General features: G+C 57.3%; 1 pseudogene; it reads left to right on the forward strand.

Annotated features, from left to right (window-relative positions):
* The first annotated feature begins 2,484 nt into the window (after positions 1-2,484).
* Positions 2,485-8,308, forward strand: part of LOC123039592 (uncharacterized) — a 9,851-nt pseudogene continuing 4,027 nt past the window's right edge.

Consider the following 8,308-nt stretch of genomic DNA (forward strand, 5'->3'; position numbering starts at 1 on the left):
CCTCGGTGAAGTCTTTGCCTCCCTCGCCGCCGACGCCCCTCTCTCTCTCCTTCCTCCATGCCTGCAACCACGATGGGTGAGAGATACCCCGGCGAGGGAGCTGCGACCAATGGCTTTGGCCGATGCCACATCCACAAGTGGGAGACATACCTCCTTTACGAGGCGAACTACCCGGCACCGCCGGACATGCGCGTGCCGGGCTCGTGGAGGCTTAGGAGGCATCCCCGTCACCCCGCCGCCGACCGATGCCGACCGCCGCCACGCCGAGATCGCGCGTGTTCGGGCCTCCCTGCCGTAGGAGGTGTTGGGCCTTCCGAAGTACGCTACCGGCAACCACACGTTCTGGACGGAGTACTTCCGGCGGCGCCACGAGGAGCAGCTCGTCTCCACCAACAACGCGCCGGTACGGGGACACCACAACACCGACGGCCGCCACCTATGGTGGGGCGCCCTCGGCGTACTCTCCACGCCCCTCGAGCACCTTGAGGGCGGCAATGAGCCGCCTCTCGAGTACCCAGCACCCCCGACGACCCCAGCCTCCCGCCGGAGCGGCAGCTCTTGGCCGCCGAGGCGCATGGCGGGCGGCTCTTCCTCCTCTTCCTCCTGCTCCTCCGGCGCTGTGCCGCTCGCCACTGTCAAGCCCGAACCCGTCAAGGCCGAGCCCGTGGAGATGACGAGGCATCCGCGCAGCCGTGGCGGCGGCCTCATCATAAACGAGGGTCGCCGCTAGCCTTCCCCTCCTTCCCGAGGCCACCTTCGCTTGGTCAGGCCGAAGAGGGAGCCGGGGACGCCGCCCGTCGTCATGAAACAGGAGCACGTCGACATGGCCGCCGCCGACGAGACCGCCCTCAAATGGGCGCGGGATGACTACGTCGGCGAGGTGATGGAGTGCCAGCGTCGTGCCCTCGAGGAGATCGCCGCAGCCGACATCATCGTCCTCGACGATAGCGACAACAAGGCACCACCGCCTACCAAGCCCGTCCGCCAAGGCAATCCAGGGCAGGGTTGCAGCAAGGACGGCGGTAGCGTGCTGGACGACGACGACGAAGACGATGGCGGCGGCGACGGCAGCGACTACACCGCCTTCTACAGTCTCCTCGGCATGTAGAAGGCTCAGGACGGCGGCGGCAGCTGCGGGCAGCAGCGTAGTTTTATGTTTTTTTTAGGTTTATGCCTTTCAAATTATGTATAAATATGAATATGAATGAATTTTGTCCAAATTTTGTCCAAACTCAGCCGAACTAATAAAAAAAGCGTCTGGGAGCCAACTTGGGGCGGCGAGTGGGAACCCGACCGCCCCCACGGCGAGCATTACACCGGCTCGCCCCCCAGGAGGCACTATTTCAAGTTCCTGGGGCGCCGAACGAGTGAAGATGCTCTTAGGATGTACACAGACAACCAACACACATAAAGTATCACACTTGACAAAAGCAAAATCATGGATGGCCAGAGTAAAAAAGGAAAGGGAAAAAAGAGCAATGGTGATCCATGCTTGAGCGGGCGAGGAAATGAAGATGATGCATAGCGAGCACGATCTGCATTTGGACATTTTCACGCGGCGTGAATATCCTGCACAAGCCACGCGGAGTGAATGCCGCCAAGAGTCGTCCGCGGCGCCAATAACATCCGTCGGTGCACGTGTGATGCCGGTCGAGAATACTGACGAGTGGAGACGGTACCTCCACAATCCCACGTTGAAGATGCTCCAACGATCCCATGCCTCTAGGGCAAGGGCATTGCTCCTTGTAAATCTTGGAATGCCCACGTCCCGAGACAGAGATAATTGCATCTATAGTTCTCGTACTCACTGGCGACGTCCAACTCAGTCCTGCAACTTGTGTATTGCTTCAATACGATCCCGGTACACAAAAATACATGGTCAGTACGGTTCTTGAGATTGAAACGCCAGTCCTAGCTCTACATATTGCATACGTATTGTGTATTCCACCATATGCCACGTCAGAATGGCCCCGCTCGTCAGGTTGAACTCATATGTCAGTGGGATATTGAGAAACAAAAGAAAAAATACACGTGGGCGGGTGGTTCGAACGCGCAACATGTGGGCCAGGGAAGCGCGCGCTAGACACCAGACCAAGTGTGTGCGCGAGATATATGAGGAGATGGACACCCTATATATGAGGAGATGGACACCCTCGAGGAGGACGCGCACTGGGATGGGCTGGAGCAAGCCCTTACCTTTTCGGTGGCGGGAGACTCCGTCCACTCCCCGTTGTTCGTGCCACACCACCGCCACCGTCGCCGCCCATCCAGCCCAAGCCGGAGCCGGAGCCGGAGCCGACGCGGAAGCGCTCCCCTCGTCCACCCACTTGGTCGGAGGAGGCCTACTCGTGGACGGGCCAGTACTGCGAGTGGGTGAGCGCGCCTCCCGTCCACTTCACCGCGACGCCGGAGCAGGAGTCCGCCCACCTCGAGCGCTAGAAGGCGCACTAGCTCCGCCAGGAGCAGTCCGACGACGAGGAGCAAATGCGCTACGAGGCCATGCTCCAACGTGATGCGGAGGCGCTCCGTCTTGAGGAGAAGGAGGATGAGCGCGCGCGGCTAGCCGCAATGCCGCCGCCCCAGCAGGCGCCGGAGGAGGCTATCCTGGCAGCGTACCAGGCGGCGTTCGGGTGGGCTGGCCCTGCTCCCGTCTTCATCGACCTCACCGGCAATGGCGACGGCGGCGTCGACGCAAGGGCAAGGGAAAGGCCGATGACGTCTAGGACAGCGTGCGAGGTGGCAGCAGGCGGGCGCAGACTTTTTTTAATGTTTAATAGGTTTAAGTGGACTTTGGCCGGCGTTTGACCGGCCACTTATGTTTAATTATGTTTATTTTATGTTTATTTCGTGTTAGCTTTATCTTTTTTGCACGCCGGCACATTTGGGGCAGCCTCCCCGTTCGTCGGTCAAGCCGACCCATTTCAGAATGCGGACGCGCATGTCCGCCTGGCCGACCCAAATGGATGAAAAGTGGACAAAGCGCGCGTCCGTTTGGTCGCCCCGTTGGAGTTGCTCTCGGGGCCTGCACTTTTGCACAAAACCCCCTGCCGTTCCATTCAATCACCCCGCACTACAGGCCACTACATCGCCGGTGACCCGATCCTTGACATCACGTATCCCCGGCGATACCTGGCCTTCTTCTAGTATAACGCCACCGCCTTCATCGCGTCGCTCATCATACTCATACTCCTCCTGAGCAACATACTCAGCACCCAGGGGATCAAGTACTGCACGTTGCAGGTCGCCATGATCATGGATCTGTTTCGCCTCATTGGCGCCTACGTGGCCGGGAGCTGCCGGCAAGTGTCCAAATCCGTGTACGTCTCCCTGCTCGTCGTTCCTGTGTTCCTCTACGTCGGCATCCATGTCGTGGTCTTCATGCTAGAAGTGTGGCCGACTCGCTCGGCATGGAGCCAAGCGTTGAGTGAGAAGATGGAGCATTGCGCACCCAACTAGCTCAAGGAGCTGTTCGAGTGTTGGAGCTGACTCTCTCAGCCCCTCTTCTCCCTCACGGCTGCCTCACACAACCAACTCAAGAAAATGGAGACACAGGTGTTTGGCGTCGGACTCTCACAGCCCAACCTTTTCTCTTTGCCTCTATTTCTCTTAACCGAAAGCAAACATGATTACAAGTTAAATAGGAAACGCACACACACAGCCCAGCCACCATACTCGGCAACTACGCCACTAACCCATGCACCCACTAACTGCATGCACGCCAATGCTTGGCCCTTGCGCAACGTCCTCACAACGGCCTCATAACCCGGCCAACAGAACGTGCATGCATCAACTACTAGTCCTGATCTACTTGGCTACTTAGTTTAAGAACCGGCTCCAGGACTGGTTCACACAGGTTGTCCTCCACCTCGTGTACTGTCGTTGTTGCATGGCTTCACGCCTTGCACTCCGGCCGCGTCGCACGACCAGCTCGGGCATCTCGCCTCGTGTACGCTCCGGAAAGGTTCACCTGCCTACAATGCCCTAGACAATCTGAACTACATGCATGAACGAAATAAACATGCAGATACATGATCAAGATTAAAAAGCTAACAATCTCCTCCTTAATCTTGATCCTTCACTTGTGAAACAGCTTCAGAGAAGAGCTGGCTCGTCCTCGACGCCGAGCAGTGCCTTGTCCTTGTTGTCCTTCTTCTTCTCCGGACACTCCCAAGCAAAATGCCCAAACTCATCACAGTTATAGCATTGTACCTCGCTCTTGTCTCTGCGCCCTCCACTGCGGCCATGTCCACGGCCACGGCCACGGCCACCACGGCTGCATCCTCGCGATGAGTCATGCCCTCTCGCCATGAGGAGCTGCTCTTCTTCACGTGCCGTCTCCCGCCCCTTGACGAGCTCCTCGTGCGCCTTCAGTGAACCAATGGCCTCCTCCATGGCCATCTTGTTGGTGTCGCCGAACAACGCAATCGATGACGCAATGTGGATGAACTTGTTGGAGACGGCTCGGAGCAGCTTCTTCACGACGTACTTCTCCTCCATCGCATCACCAAGCTCACGGATGCGCCCCACGAGAGTCGTGAACCTCGCCGCGAAATCATCCACGGACTCCACATCACCCATCTTGAGGCCATCAAACTCCGATCGCAAGGATTGAAACCTCGCCTCTCGGACGCGCTCGACGCCCACATGCATGGAGCGTAGCGCCGCCCACACATCGGCTGCGGTCTCCTTCTCCGCAACCCGCAGCAGCGTCGAGTCATCGATGGACTGGGAGATGATCGTCATGGCCATCTCCTCCTTGCCCTTGTCGACCTCCGATGAGGCCTCGCGATCAACGGCACCCCACGCGCCATTGGCGCGCAAGAGGTACTTCATCCTCATTGCCCACGCCGCGTAGTTCGTCCTCGTGAGCAGCGGGAACGGGAGCTTCCCCGCCGCCGCCGTCGTCGCCGCCGTCGCGGCAGCCGCCATCGCCGCCGAGTCGCTCGGCACCAACGCTCCACTCGCTGAAGAGTCACGCGGCATCGTCTTCGTCATCACCTAGCGCTGATACCAAATGTTGGAGCTGACTCTCTCGGCCCCTCTTCTCCCTCACGGCTGCCTCACACAACCAACTCAAGAAAATGGACACACAGGTGTTTGGCGTCGGACTCTCACAGCCCAACCTTTTCTCTTTGCCTCTGTTTCTCTTAACCGAAAGCAAACATGATTACAAGTTAAATAGGAAACGCACACACACAGCCCAACCACCATACTCGGCAACTAACGCCACTAACCCATGCACCCACTAACTGCATGCACGCCAATGCTTGGCCCTTGCGCAACGTTCTCACAACGGCCTCATAACCCGGCCAACAGAACGTGCATGCATCAACTACTAGTCCTGATCTACTTGGCTACTTAGTTTAAGAACCGGCTCCAGGACTGGTTCACACAGGTTGTCCTCCACCTCGTGTACTGTCGTTGTTGCATGGCTTCACGCCTTGCACTCCGGCCGCGTCGCACGACCAGCTCGGGCATCTCGCCTCGTGTACGCTCCGGAAAGGTTCACCTGCCTACAATGCCCTAGACAATCTGAACTACATGCATGAACGAAATAAACATGCAGATACATGATCAAGATTAAAAAGCTAACATCGAGCACCCCGAGCAAGGGGAGGAGGAGGCGGCGGACATCGAATGGACACTGGAGAAGAGGCGGAAGCTTCTGCTGCTTCTTGAGGTCCTTGCGGTGAGCCTCACCTACCAAGCCGACATGGGCCCACCGGGCGGCTTCTAGCAAGAGAACAAGATCGGCCATGTCGTCGGCGACCCGGTGCTCAACGACAACTACCCGCTCCGCTACGTGGCCTTCTTCTACTGCAACGCGACGGCCTTCGTCGCGTCCCTTGCCGTCATCATGCTGCTGGTGAACAGGAAGCTGTCGGCGAGAGGGATACGGTCTCACGCACTGCGGGTGTGCGTGATCCTTGACCTCATCGGCCTCATGGGCGCCTTCGCCACCGGGAGCTGTCGTGTTAGACTGTATAGCTTCTGTATATGTGTACGTATATGTACGTATGATGTAATATTGTACCCCTTCATTATATATATGTGATAGGCCACCCCTAGAGGGTTGAGCCAGTTCCCCAAACCTATTATCTTACATGGTATCAGACTAGGTCAAACGCTTCCGCTACAACCCTATGCCGCCGCCGCCGTTCTCGTCGATCTTGCCGCGCCGTCGCTGTCCTTGTGATCGCGCCGTCACCGCCATGTTGCGATCCGTTGCCTCGGGCTCCTCCACGGCCAGCTACCTGCCGACCTCCCTCGCAGCTCTACTATCACGGACCCTCAACTCTGCCGCGGCCGCGTCACTCCCGATCGGGACGAGGAGCATTGCTCCTTCTTCTCCTCGTCGCCGGGCAACTCGCTGGTGATCCACACTGCCAGCGTCACGACGGGCGCCTCTTCGCCCGCCTCCGTCAGCGACGCCACCGTCGCCCCGCTGTCGGCCTCCGCGTCAGGCGCGGCTACTGCGCCGTCCGTCCCTGCGGCCACCGCACCGTTCGTCCCTGCACCTGTGGCCCCTGCCCCCATGGCGCTTTCGCCTCCGGTAGCCTACTCCACAGGTTCTCTGCGCCGCCGCCGTTTCACTTCGGCAATCTCATCACCATCAAGTTGTCATCGGACAACTACATCTTCTGGCGTGCGCAGGTTCTCCCGCTTCTTGGGAGCCACTACCTGCTTGGCTATGTTGATGTCTCTCTCCCCTGCCCCCTGCGCTAATCGATAGCGTGCACGGCCCGGTTTATAATCCGGCGCACCGTGTTTGGATGGGGCAGGACCAGGCGAACCTATCCTCCATCCAGGGGTCGCTCACTCCGGCTGTTATCGGCCTTGTTGTCTTCGCCAAGACGTCTCATGAGGCGTGGACCATCCTCGAGCGCTCGTTTGCAGCACAGTCGTAGGCTCGTGTTTCTGCACTCCGTCGTCAACTTGGGGAGTGTCATAAGCTTGACTCCACGACCACTGAGTTCTACAACAAGGTCAAGGGCCTTGCCGACACGTTGGCCTCCATCGGCGAGCCACTCACCGACGCCGAGTTCAACTCGTTCGTTGTCAATGGTCTTGATGAGGAGTATGATACCTTGGTCGAGATCATCAACGAGCGGGGCAACTCGAACCCCATGATGGTGCACGAGATCTTTTCCCGCCTCCTTCTCACTAAGCAGCGGGTCGAGACACGCCGCTCCAGGAGCAGCGGCTCCCTTCGGCCAACGCCGCCACCAAGGATGGTCGCACTTCTTCATCATCCAGGGCTCCTTCGGGGCTGCCACCACCTCCCGCCTCGCCCCCCTCCTACCGCGATATTACCGGGGGCTGGCGGTAAGCGCGTGTGTCAGCTTTGTGGCCCCGATGGGCACTGGTCTTCTAAGTGTCAGAAACGCTTTCAGAAGAGTTTTTTGGGCCTCGGCAATGATGGCAAGGACACATGCAACTTTGCGCGTCAGGTGGCCATGACAGATAGGCCGGTGTCCACGAAGCAGCAAGGGCACACTTAGTCCTACTCTATTGATCCTCACTGGTACATGGACTCTAGGGCAACGGAGCATCTGACGAGTGAGATGGGAAAGCTCCATACTCGCGAACCCTACCATGGCTCCGACAAGATCCACACCGCCAATGGAGCAGGTATGCATATATCTCATATTAGTCAAGCATCTCTTCTAACTAGGCATGCAAATATGAGTCTTCAGCTTCGTAATGTGCTTAGAGTTCCCTCTGTGACACGTAATCTTCTTTCTGTTCCTAAACTCACACGTGATAACAATGTGCTTTGTGAATTTCATCCTTCTGATCTTTTTATTAAGGATCGGGGCATGAGGGAAATTCTTCTTAGCGGGCGGTTGTGCCAGGGCCTCTATCGTCTAGAGCATCCTGGTGTCGCTCGCGTGTTCAGTGAAGTTCAGGTATCTCCGTCACAGTGGCATGCTCGTCTTGGTCACCCGGCCACACCTATCGTTCGTCATGTTTTGCGTCATCATGAGCTTCCTAGCATGTATAGTAATAAAGATGTAGCAGTATGTGATGCTTGCCAGCAGGGGAAGAGTCATCAACTTCCTTTTCCAGAGTCTAGTCGTGAGGTGAAACATCCTTTAGAACTTGTTTTTTCAGATGTATGGGGTCCTGCTCAGACTTCTGTCAGTGGTCACAATTATTATATCAGTTTCGTTGATGCTTATAGTCACTTTACCTGGCTTTATCTTATTAAACACAAATCTGATGTGTTTGACATTGTTGTTCAGTTTCAAAAACATGTTGAACGCCTTCTCAAGCACAAAATTGTTCATGTCCAGTCGGACTGGGG

Source organism: Triticum aestivum, chromosome 2B (assembly GCF_018294505.1).
Source record: "Triticum aestivum cultivar Chinese Spring chromosome 2B, IWGSC CS RefSeq v2.1, whole genome shotgun sequence".
Taxonomy (NCBI): Eukaryota; Viridiplantae; Streptophyta; class Magnoliopsida; order Poales; family Poaceae; genus Triticum; species Triticum aestivum.